Genomic DNA, 9,941 nt, shown 5'->3' with positions numbered 1-9,941 from the left:
AATAGATATAGGACAGAGGTCAGAGGTAGGTTCTTTACGCAAAGAGTAGTGAGGCCGTGGAATGCCCTACCTGCTACAGTAGTGAACTCGCCAACATTGAGGGCATTTAAAAGTTTATTGGATAAACATATGGATGATAATGGCATAGTGTAGGTTAGATGGCTTTTGTTTTGGTGCAACATCGTGGGCCGAAGGGCCTGTACTGCGCTGTATTGTTCTATGTTCTATGTTCTATGTTATGTATGCAAAGTACTGAACAGCCCAAAAAACTGCGAGCAAGTGCCTTTCGCAGGCAGAAAATCATTGCTCCACCAGATCGAGAACTCGTGAGGCATAGGCTATAGGGCCTAAACGATCGTGCCTTTCCTGAAGGAGCCGAAAGAGTTCGGTCGGTGGATGCTACCTCTATTGCGTATGGGGCGTGTGCATCTGGTACCTGTAAAGCAGGATCTGTGCTCAGGGCACGTTTCAATGCATCCACAGCATCCGTGTTTTGTGGAAGCAATTTCCATTGGGTTTGCTTTTTTAGGAGCTCAGAAAGAGGGGCTGCCTTTAGTTCACTGTAACTGATGGTCAGTTGCCATGAGACATCGTGTTTCCTTACGGGCCAAATTGGGGCATTATTAGCTGAGTCTACTGAACGAAGTACGCCTTGGTCAAGTAAACTGTGGATGACTTTTGCAATTTCTCCCTCTGCTTGTTGGGGGAAACCGTACTGTTTCTGGGGTTTAGGATCGGGACCTGTGATGTTAACTAAACCTGCGATCCTGCCGCAGTCGTGCTTGTGCTGGGCAAAAGATGCTTTGTGTTTCTGTAAAACGTCTCTAACTTCTTTGTCGACTAATGCTTCGTGGATCAAACCATTACTGTGCTAATCCTATGTGTGTAGTCTCCAACTATGAGCATGGCGGGGGCTCGTGCTGCCTTTGCCATTCTCCACACACATCTATTGACGGGGTCGAACGAAAGATTGAGGGAGCTCATGAAATCTAGCCCCAAAATGTGTTCGGCTGTCTGGGGTAGATCTACTAGAACAACGGGGTGTTTTGTCTTAATGTTGTCTATCTGAATAGCCACAGGGGCCGTAATGTGTCCCTGCTGTAAGTGTCCTGTGAAGCCGCTGAGGGTAATGGTGTCTGTGGTGGGCCATGTAGCCCGTTGGAACATTGTGGAGGAATTTAACGTGGTACGGGACCCTCCTGTGTCCCAAAGAAATTCTACGGGGTGTCCCCGGACTGTGCCTGCTACTACCGGTCTTCCGGACTTGTTCCAAAGGATGTCGCAGACCCAAGTTGGGGAGTCCGAACACCGTCAATCGGTGCCGTTCATGTCTGCGTTCTCGGAACGGGTGCTAACACTGTGAATGGGCTTGACTTTGTTCTTATTTGGGGCATTTGCCTGCTGGTTTCGCTGCTGTTTCTGGGGGGCATTGCACTCTCAGGCATAATGTCCTAACTGTCCACAATTATAGCATTCTTGTGATTTAGGCTGCTGTGGGCTGTTTCTTCCCTCGTTTACCCATGCGGGGTTTTGATGTGTCCTGACTGGACGCATGTTAGCATCTGCCTGCTCTTCCTCTACTTTTCCTTGTTCTGACCTTCCCCGAAGGGACTATTCCCAAGCTCGGGATAATCTCTTTAATACCCATTTCTCATTATGTGTGTCGTCTGAGGGGTCATAATTGGCGCAAGCTCTGTGTCCTGCTTTGGTCACATGGGAGACTAGGATATGGGTCCATTTGGCCATATTTTCTGGTGTCAAATGGGCACAGACTAACTCTCTAAATACTGCAGTGAAGTGGGTCCAAAGGCGTCCAGCAAACGCTGATGGGTGCTCGGTCTTTTTATGTCTGCATTTATTGAGTCCTTCAACGGGATCTCCCTTATTGTAGCCGATCGCATCAAGGATCGCTGCATGCATTTCTTGGAGGATACCTCCTCCTACATTTTGTGGGTCAGGAAGTGCTGCCACGACTGAGGGGTCGAGGCTCAAAACTGTGAGCTTAACTTGCTCTTTTTCGTCCAGGCCGTACATGGTTGCCTGTTGCTTAACTCTTGCAAAATAATAGTGTGGGTCTGATGTGGGTTGGAACAGTTTGATTTTGTCATATGCGTCCCTTAATTGGGTGACGGTAAATGGGGTGGTGTACAGAAAATCGGGGTCTCCGTTTGTTGTGGCCTGCGTGTGTGGTGACAGGGTTCATGGGATTGTGCACTACCTGTGCAGTCGAGGGTAAGGGTGCTTTCCTTTTCTGGGTTTTATCTTGAGTACATGCTCCATGCACATAGCGGTGGGCAGTTTCATTTAGCTCCTGCCAATCGGGGCCATTTTCCTGATCTAGCTGGGGTCCAAATGTATCTTGGAAACCATTTTGTACTGAGAGCAGGGATTGCAGGTCTGCAATTTGATTTCGGCATTTGGCGTGGTCCACCGAACTCTGCCTTTATTCCGTGGTGGAACTGTGGAGTGCTCGTTGGGCTGCTTTTAAATCCTTACATTGCATCTTTAATTGTTCGACTTGAGGTTCTCTTACCAATGCCACACGTTGCATGTCTTGGTAGGCCTTATCGTACTGGGATTGAAAGCTGCTTAGGTGAGCGAGACAAGGTTGGTGTGCCCATTTGACATCAGCCATCTCCTTGTCCTTCGCTGCTAACAGCTCTCTGAGTTGCTTATTAACTTTCTCTCATTCGGTGACGTCTCCCTCACTATTCTTCTCTCTGTCTCGAATCTCTCTGCGGAGCATCTTCACGGCCTCCTCTTTGCCTCGCAATTGTGCCAAGCAGGACACGATTGCCATCGGATTACAAACTTTTCCTAAACTCTTTTTATGGATCTCGGTCAGGTTATCCCACCAAGTCTGTCCTATACTTCCGGGACCTGTTTCCTCATTTGCACAAAATTCGTTCCAAAGGGGCCATCCTTTCCCTTTTAGATACTTCCTAATCTCCTCTTCCCATATGAGACACTACTCTGCTCTATTGGTCGCTGCGACCTCGAGCTCTTGTGGATGCATAAGGCGTTCCATTGCCATCCCGACTGTAATCTCTGGGTTTCTACCGGAAATTTGGAACATGGGGGAATAAAGCGGTGATGCAAACACAGGTACGGCTCAAGCTATTTTCCGGTTTACAAGACTCCAGACAGTTTTACACAACAAATTCTATCGAGGTTACCTTATATCCCTTGTTAGTATGCATGCAAATTACACAGTTATGAATTTTGGAGGTTTGATCGATACTGGTCTTTATTTTTGGTTGTGGTTTTTATTTTTCCAATTGGTTTCTAATTCAAAGTTGGGTTCTCTCGGAGTGACAAAGTCACTTCTAGGTCGAGTCCCATCAGAGGTCGCCAGTAATGTTGCTATCTTTTAGTGGCTATAAATATGGCGGTTAATAAGGTCACCTTTCTTAATCTTGAATATGAATATGCTTTCAGAGTCGCCAGGTATCTCGTGATACCGCCACAAGGTTCAACCGAATATCGATCAAAGAGCCAATACACCAGTTAGTTAGTTCAAAGTCAATGGTACTTTATTTACACTGTATGGTTTACTCATGCACAATAACATTACACGCTAAGCTAGGTTTATCACTAACACCTATACTTAACTTCGGGTACCCACTTAGGTCAGAGGAACAGTGGCCGTTGTTCAGATCTGAGGCTGTTGGGTTCGAAGAGGTAGCAGGAGTGTAGCTATGGTCATCCGCCTGGTAGCGAGCGTTGAACCTGAACTTGCTTCTGGTGGTGCATGTGGAGGGGTCTCTCCAGTTGAGAGCCGAATCGAAGAGAGCGAACACATGGCGGGGTTCCTTCTTATACTCGGGGGGCTTCGCGTGCTTTTAGGCGGGCCTTAAACTTGGTCCCAATCAATTGGGCAGCTTCTCATTCACCGCCATCGATCTGAGCCAATAAAGGGACGGGTGCCCTGATGGCTGGGCGTGTCCTAAGTGGCCGTTGGCCTTGCTTTGTTTGTATCTTCTTGGTGGGGTAGTGGCGCCGGAATGTCTGGGACGGTATCGGCTACCTGAGCACTAGTCTTTTGTTTATCGGAGATGGGCCATCAATGTGCAAATCGGCCAAGTGTTTTGGTTCTGTCTGCAGTCTGTCTTCTAAATACACATTCAGGATTGAATTCGCTGAATTCGCTGACCATAACAGGGGTTAGCACTGCTTCATCACAGCGCCAGGAACCCGGGTGCAATTCCGGCCTTGGATGACTGTGCAGCGTTTGCACATTCTCCTTGTGTCTGCATGAGTTTCCTCCGGGTGCTCCACTTTCCTCCCTTTCAGAGGGTCGGTGCAGACTCGATTGGCCAAATGGCTTGTTTCTGCACTGTAGGGCTCCGATGTCTATGTCAATTGAAAAGATGGTTGTGAAATTTGCTGATGACACAAAGATAGGCAGGAAATTAAGTTGTGAACAGAACATGAGGAGGCTACAAAAAAATACAAAAGAAGTGTATTATCTAAATAGTGAGAGATTGCAGAGCTCTGAGGTGTAGAGTGATCTGGGTGTCTTCAAGCATTAATCAGAAAAGCTAGTATGCAGATATGTAAGTAATTATTGTTGGGAAATGTGATACATAAGTAGGGTGGTTATGCTTCAGTTGCGCAAGATACTATTGAGATCATTTGGAGTATTGTGTACAGTATTAGTCACCTTTTTAAAGAAGCATTGTAAGTAGTTCAGAGAAGGTTTACCAGACCTGGAATGGGTGCTTTTTAAAAAAATGTGGGCATCTTTGGCTGGGCCAGCATGTGTTGCCCATCCCTAATTGCCTGTAGACTGAGCTTCTTACTAGACCATTTCAGAGGGTGCTTGAGGGTCAACCATATTGTTGATGGTCTGGAGCTCCTAAAGGGCATAATTGAACCAGATGGGCTTCTACCACAATGGTTTCATGGTCAATGCATTTTTATTAAATTCATCAACAACCATGGCGGGATTCGAACCCGAGACCCCAGAGCTGTTCCCAAAGTCTCTAGGTTACTTGTCCCGTGATAATACCACTGCACCATTGTGTCCCCTTGTCAGGAAAGGATGGAGAGGTTTGGCTTGTATCCTTTGGAGTTTAGAAGAATAAGAGGCGAGTTGATTGAAAGATATAAGATCATGACGGGTCATGACAGAGAGGCTGAAGGGCAGAGCAGTGGCGCAGTGGTTAGCACTGCTGCCTCAAGGCGCCAAAGTCCCAGGTTCGATCCCGGCTCTGGGTCACTGTCCGTGTGGAGTTTGCACATTCTCCCGTGTTGCGTGGGTTTCGCCCCACAACCCAAAGATGTGCGGGCTAGGTGGATTGGCCACGCTAAATTCCCTTAATTGGACAAAATGAATTGGGTACTCTAAATTTATGAAAAGAAAATCAGAGGGAGGATGTGGAAAGGCTGTTCCCTCCTGTGGAAAATTCTAGAACTAGGTGTCACTGTTTAAAAATAAGGGGTTGCCCATTTAAAACTGAGATGGGGCAAAAAAATGTCTCTCGAGGGCGGTGAGACTTTGGAAATCTCTTCATGCATAGGCAGTGGAAATAGAATCTTTGAATAATTTTAAGGCAGAGGTGGATAGATTCTTGGTAAGCAAGGGGGTGGTAGGTTATTGGGGGTAGGTGGGATACAGATGTGGCGTTGCTGTCAGATCAGCCATGATCTTATTAAATGGCGGGGCAGGCTCGGGGGGCTGAATGTACTACTCCTACTCCTTGTTTGTATGTTTGTAATTACTCCAGTTCAAAATGATGTAAAATTAAATCCTGGAAGCAAAATAATTTGTCTTGTGTTTTATTGTGACTTTCTGAGCAGTTTAAAAAAAAATGTCCTCATTGAGGCCTACAATGTATTTTCTATTTCTTTGAATACATTTTCATGGCTCAAGTACAAATCACATTAAAAATTGAAAAGTCTTTACAATTGCATGCTGGCAATGATGCTGTCAACAGTTAAATTGCTTGAAACATTAATTATCCTACTTAAAGAGGGAATATAGGAAGTGAGTTTGGTGCTTTCCTCAGAGCCCAATTGTTTGTGCCTGGCATATGAGACTGACAGGAAATCTGGCTGTAATAGACAAAATGGGTGAAGGAACAGTCATGGTTTCAGGTAATTTCCCAATCACATCCCCATAGGAAAACACAAAAGGACATATTTGCCTCTGCTGTCCTAAAAAGCACCCAAGAATAGGCAGAGCAGGAATGAGTGTTACCCATTTTTCTAAATGTTGCTCTTTAATACATTGCATACAAGGGGAATAGTGCTGAGTGTGACTCAAACAGGAGAGAAAACTCTACTCAGCAGGGCCATTTGAAGTTAGTGCTGAGTTCAAACAGACCCTATTTTGATTGGTTCAAGGGCCTTAATTCATGACGTGAGAACAATGAATTGATGGAATAGGATTACGCACACCTGAAGGGTCAGTAAAGTTTCTTGTGTCATGACCTGAGGCTATTTTAAAATCCAACCTTCTTTAAACATAAAAAAACCAGACTGAAGGGATCAGCTTTTATTGACAAGCCACCTGACGTGGATTAGAAATAAAATTATCATCTGTTCATGCAGTTGCACAAGGCATTAGCCAAGGTCTATCATTATGTCATTATGAATGTGTGGCTGAGCTTCAAAATGTATAATTATCTCAGCAGGTATTCTGAGTTCACAGTGTGAAAAACAGTTTAAAGGGACTGCATTATTATCTGCCTTTGCTGGGGGGGGGGTATAAACAGATGTTTGTTTTTATAATGATTAACCGCTTGAAGAGATTTCAAAGCTTTGAATGTGTTTACTCAATGTGATCTTTTTCACTGTCAAGTGCGCATGAGTAAGAGCTCTATTGGATTGCTAGAAGTTTATTTCTTTCATTTTCACATGGATCCTAAGCACTGTCCATGGAGGATACTGTGTGGGTGGCTATAAGGATGACATGAGGAGTATGAAGGGGCATTGGGGATGAGGGAGGGCCTCAGATGACATGGAAGTGGCAGAGGGTATGAGGTGGCATGGGGACATGAGTTGGCATGGAGGGCCCATGTGGTTGAATGGGGTGGGCTAGAGTACCCACCAGCTTCTAAAATAACTGCAATGAAGTCACAGAGAACCTTCTAATCAGCCTGCATTGGCACTTTATGTTGCTGTGGCCAGCAAGGATCTGCATGCAAGATCGGCAAGCATGACTCTATGCTGTTCTCACCACCACTATCCGAGTGAAAATTGGGTCTAATGGAGCCTTTTGGCTAAGGTGGGTCTGCTGAGTCAGGATATTTGTGCGTTGGCTTGTTTGGATGTTGAGGAAGGATAACAACCACAAGATTCCTGGATAGCTGTTGAAAAAGGTTGTCCGTCCATCTCCTCAGCCACAAGCAGCTACTTCCACCATCCAGTGGTAAAGCCCCTTTGGCTGAATATACGTACCACTTAGAACTAAAAGAGAAGCCTTCCAGTCCATTAGCATCCCTGCAGCATTATCTTTATACCCACAATTGATAGCCCTGTACCTCCACATGCTGCATAGAGCAATGGATCTGCTCTTTTACTCGTTCTCACTGAAACAGATTATTCAGCACACCTACTGCTTCTTGGGGTGCTGAAGCTGTGGCATTTAGAACAGGAGGAACCTTTAAGTGATAGAGTTGTGACATGCAATTTACTGCTTATGGTGCAAACATTTATTTAAAAGCATACCGTTCATCATCAGATCCTGCCTAATCACAGGTCAAAATTAAAGATCCTTCTAACTCTCCCAAGGGGTCATGACTGTATGATCCTTTAATGCTGCGGGCACTTTTATGGCCAAAAGCACATCCCATATTTAAATTTGGCCCCAGAACTAGTTCAGGTGATCTGTTCCTGGCCTGGTGGGGCACAATTCCAATATTTTCCATACACAATTGATTCCATACAACACTAAACATCAGCCTCTTGTGTTTATGACTAGTGTTATCCATTGGTAATAGTAGAGACCTTTGTTTGGTAAACATGTAACAGTTGCATCATCTCTGCTGTTCGCACCAGCTACATGAGCATTGTGTCTATCAATATCTCATCTATGCCCAGTGTTGGAGAAAGAGGAGTTAATATGACTGGAACCACTGTCCCAACTTCACTGTATCTACTGCACAAACCAACATTTACATGGGGCGCAATTCACCCAAAAAATGACAAAGTGCCCGATTCAGCTAATTGGTAACAAAGCCGTAGCACTGAGAAACACATGGCTACACAACGCTGTTGTGTTCCGTGTTCTTGTCTAGCAATGAATCTATAGAACTGCTGGTGACTCAGCCAGAACTAGGATTTATTTAACTTTTAAAAATAATATTTTATTAAGGTATTTGAAAATTTTTATAACAGTAACAAAAACAATGACATCAACATGGTAAAATAAACATTTCCCCCCCCCCCCCCCCCCCCCCCAGCCCAATCTTCACACACCCCAACCATACAACAACAATCCCCCCCCCCCGCTTGGAATACTGCATCTGCTGACATTTTTAATTTTCCCCGAGAAAGTCGACGAATGGCTGCCACCTCCGGGATAACCCTAACATTGACCCTCTTAGGGCAAACTTTATTTTCTCGAGACTGAGAAACCCAGCCATGTCACTAACCCAGGTCTCTGCACTCGGTGGCTTCGAGTCCCTCCACATTAACAAGATTTGTCTCCGGGCTACCAGGGAGGCAAAGGCCAGGACGTTGGCCTCTTTCGCCCACTGAACTCCCGGATCTTCCAACACTCCAAAGATCGCTACCTCCGGACTCGGCACCACCCGTGTTTTTAGCACCATGGACATTGCGTTGGCAAAACCCTGCCAAAACCCTCTAAGCTTCGGGCATGTCCAAAACATGTGGACATGATTTGCTGGGCTTCCCGCGCACCTCGCACACTTATCCTCTACCCCGAAAAACTTGCTCATCCTAGCCACTGTCATGTGTGCCCGGTGCACTACCTTAAATTGTACCAGGCTAAGCCTGGTGCACGATGAGGAGGTATTAACCCTGCTTAGGGCATCCGCCCACAGACCCGCCTGTAGCTCTCCTCCTAGCTCGTCCTCCCACTTGCCCTTAAGCTCCTCCACCGGAGTTTCCTCCGCCTCCAAAAGCTCCATGGTAAATATCCAATACCTTCCCCACTCCCACCCAGGTACTGGAAACTGCTCTATCCTGTATTCACCCGTGGCGGCAGCAGCGGAAAGGCCGGCACCTGTTTTCTCAGGATGTCGCGCACCTGCAAATACCTAAAACCATTCCCTGCTGGCAATTTAAATTTATCCTCCAAGGCTTTCAAGCTGGGAAAGCTCCCGTCTATAAATAGATCCCCCATCCTCTAATTCCTGCCCTCTGCCAACTCCGGAACCCGCCATCTAGCCTACCCGGTACAAACCTGTGGTTGTTATAAATCGGGGTCCAAATCGATGCTCCCTCCATTCTCTTATTACTCCTCCACTGCCCCCAGATCTTCAGAACCCCACTACCACCGGACTTGTGGAGTATCGGGACGGCGAGAACGGCAAAGGTGCCGTTACAGAACTAGGATTTATTAATGTACACCTAGTAAGGTAGCAATCAGATACAGAACAAGTTAGCATAGAGTTACATTAGACTCTCCTAAACTATCCTTATGCACGACTGTCCTCGTGTACACGTTACAACCTTCTGCCGCTAACCGGATGTCTCCTAACTTATATCTGGCACCACCTGCTGGTGGGAGTTCACACTGCTGAGTACTTGACCACCTGCTGGTGGGAGTTCACACTGCTAAGTACATGGCCATGCGCTGGTGGGAGGTCACATTGCTGAGTACATGTAATATTACCTCCAGGCACAACACCACAAATGCGACTCAGGTGATACAAGGGGCCTCAGTGGGGAACGCATGGCTAACGTCACACATAGCCCTGTTTTGTACACAGGGGAGCCCCGCACGCTGGGACTCCCCAGTGTAGCGAGAA

Source organism: Scyliorhinus torazame, chromosome 5 (assembly GCF_047496885.1).
Source record: "Scyliorhinus torazame isolate Kashiwa2021f chromosome 5, sScyTor2.1, whole genome shotgun sequence".
Taxonomy (NCBI): domain Eukaryota; kingdom Metazoa; phylum Chordata; class Chondrichthyes; order Carcharhiniformes; family Scyliorhinidae; genus Scyliorhinus; species Scyliorhinus torazame.
Note: the sequence above shows the minus strand (reverse complement) of the source record.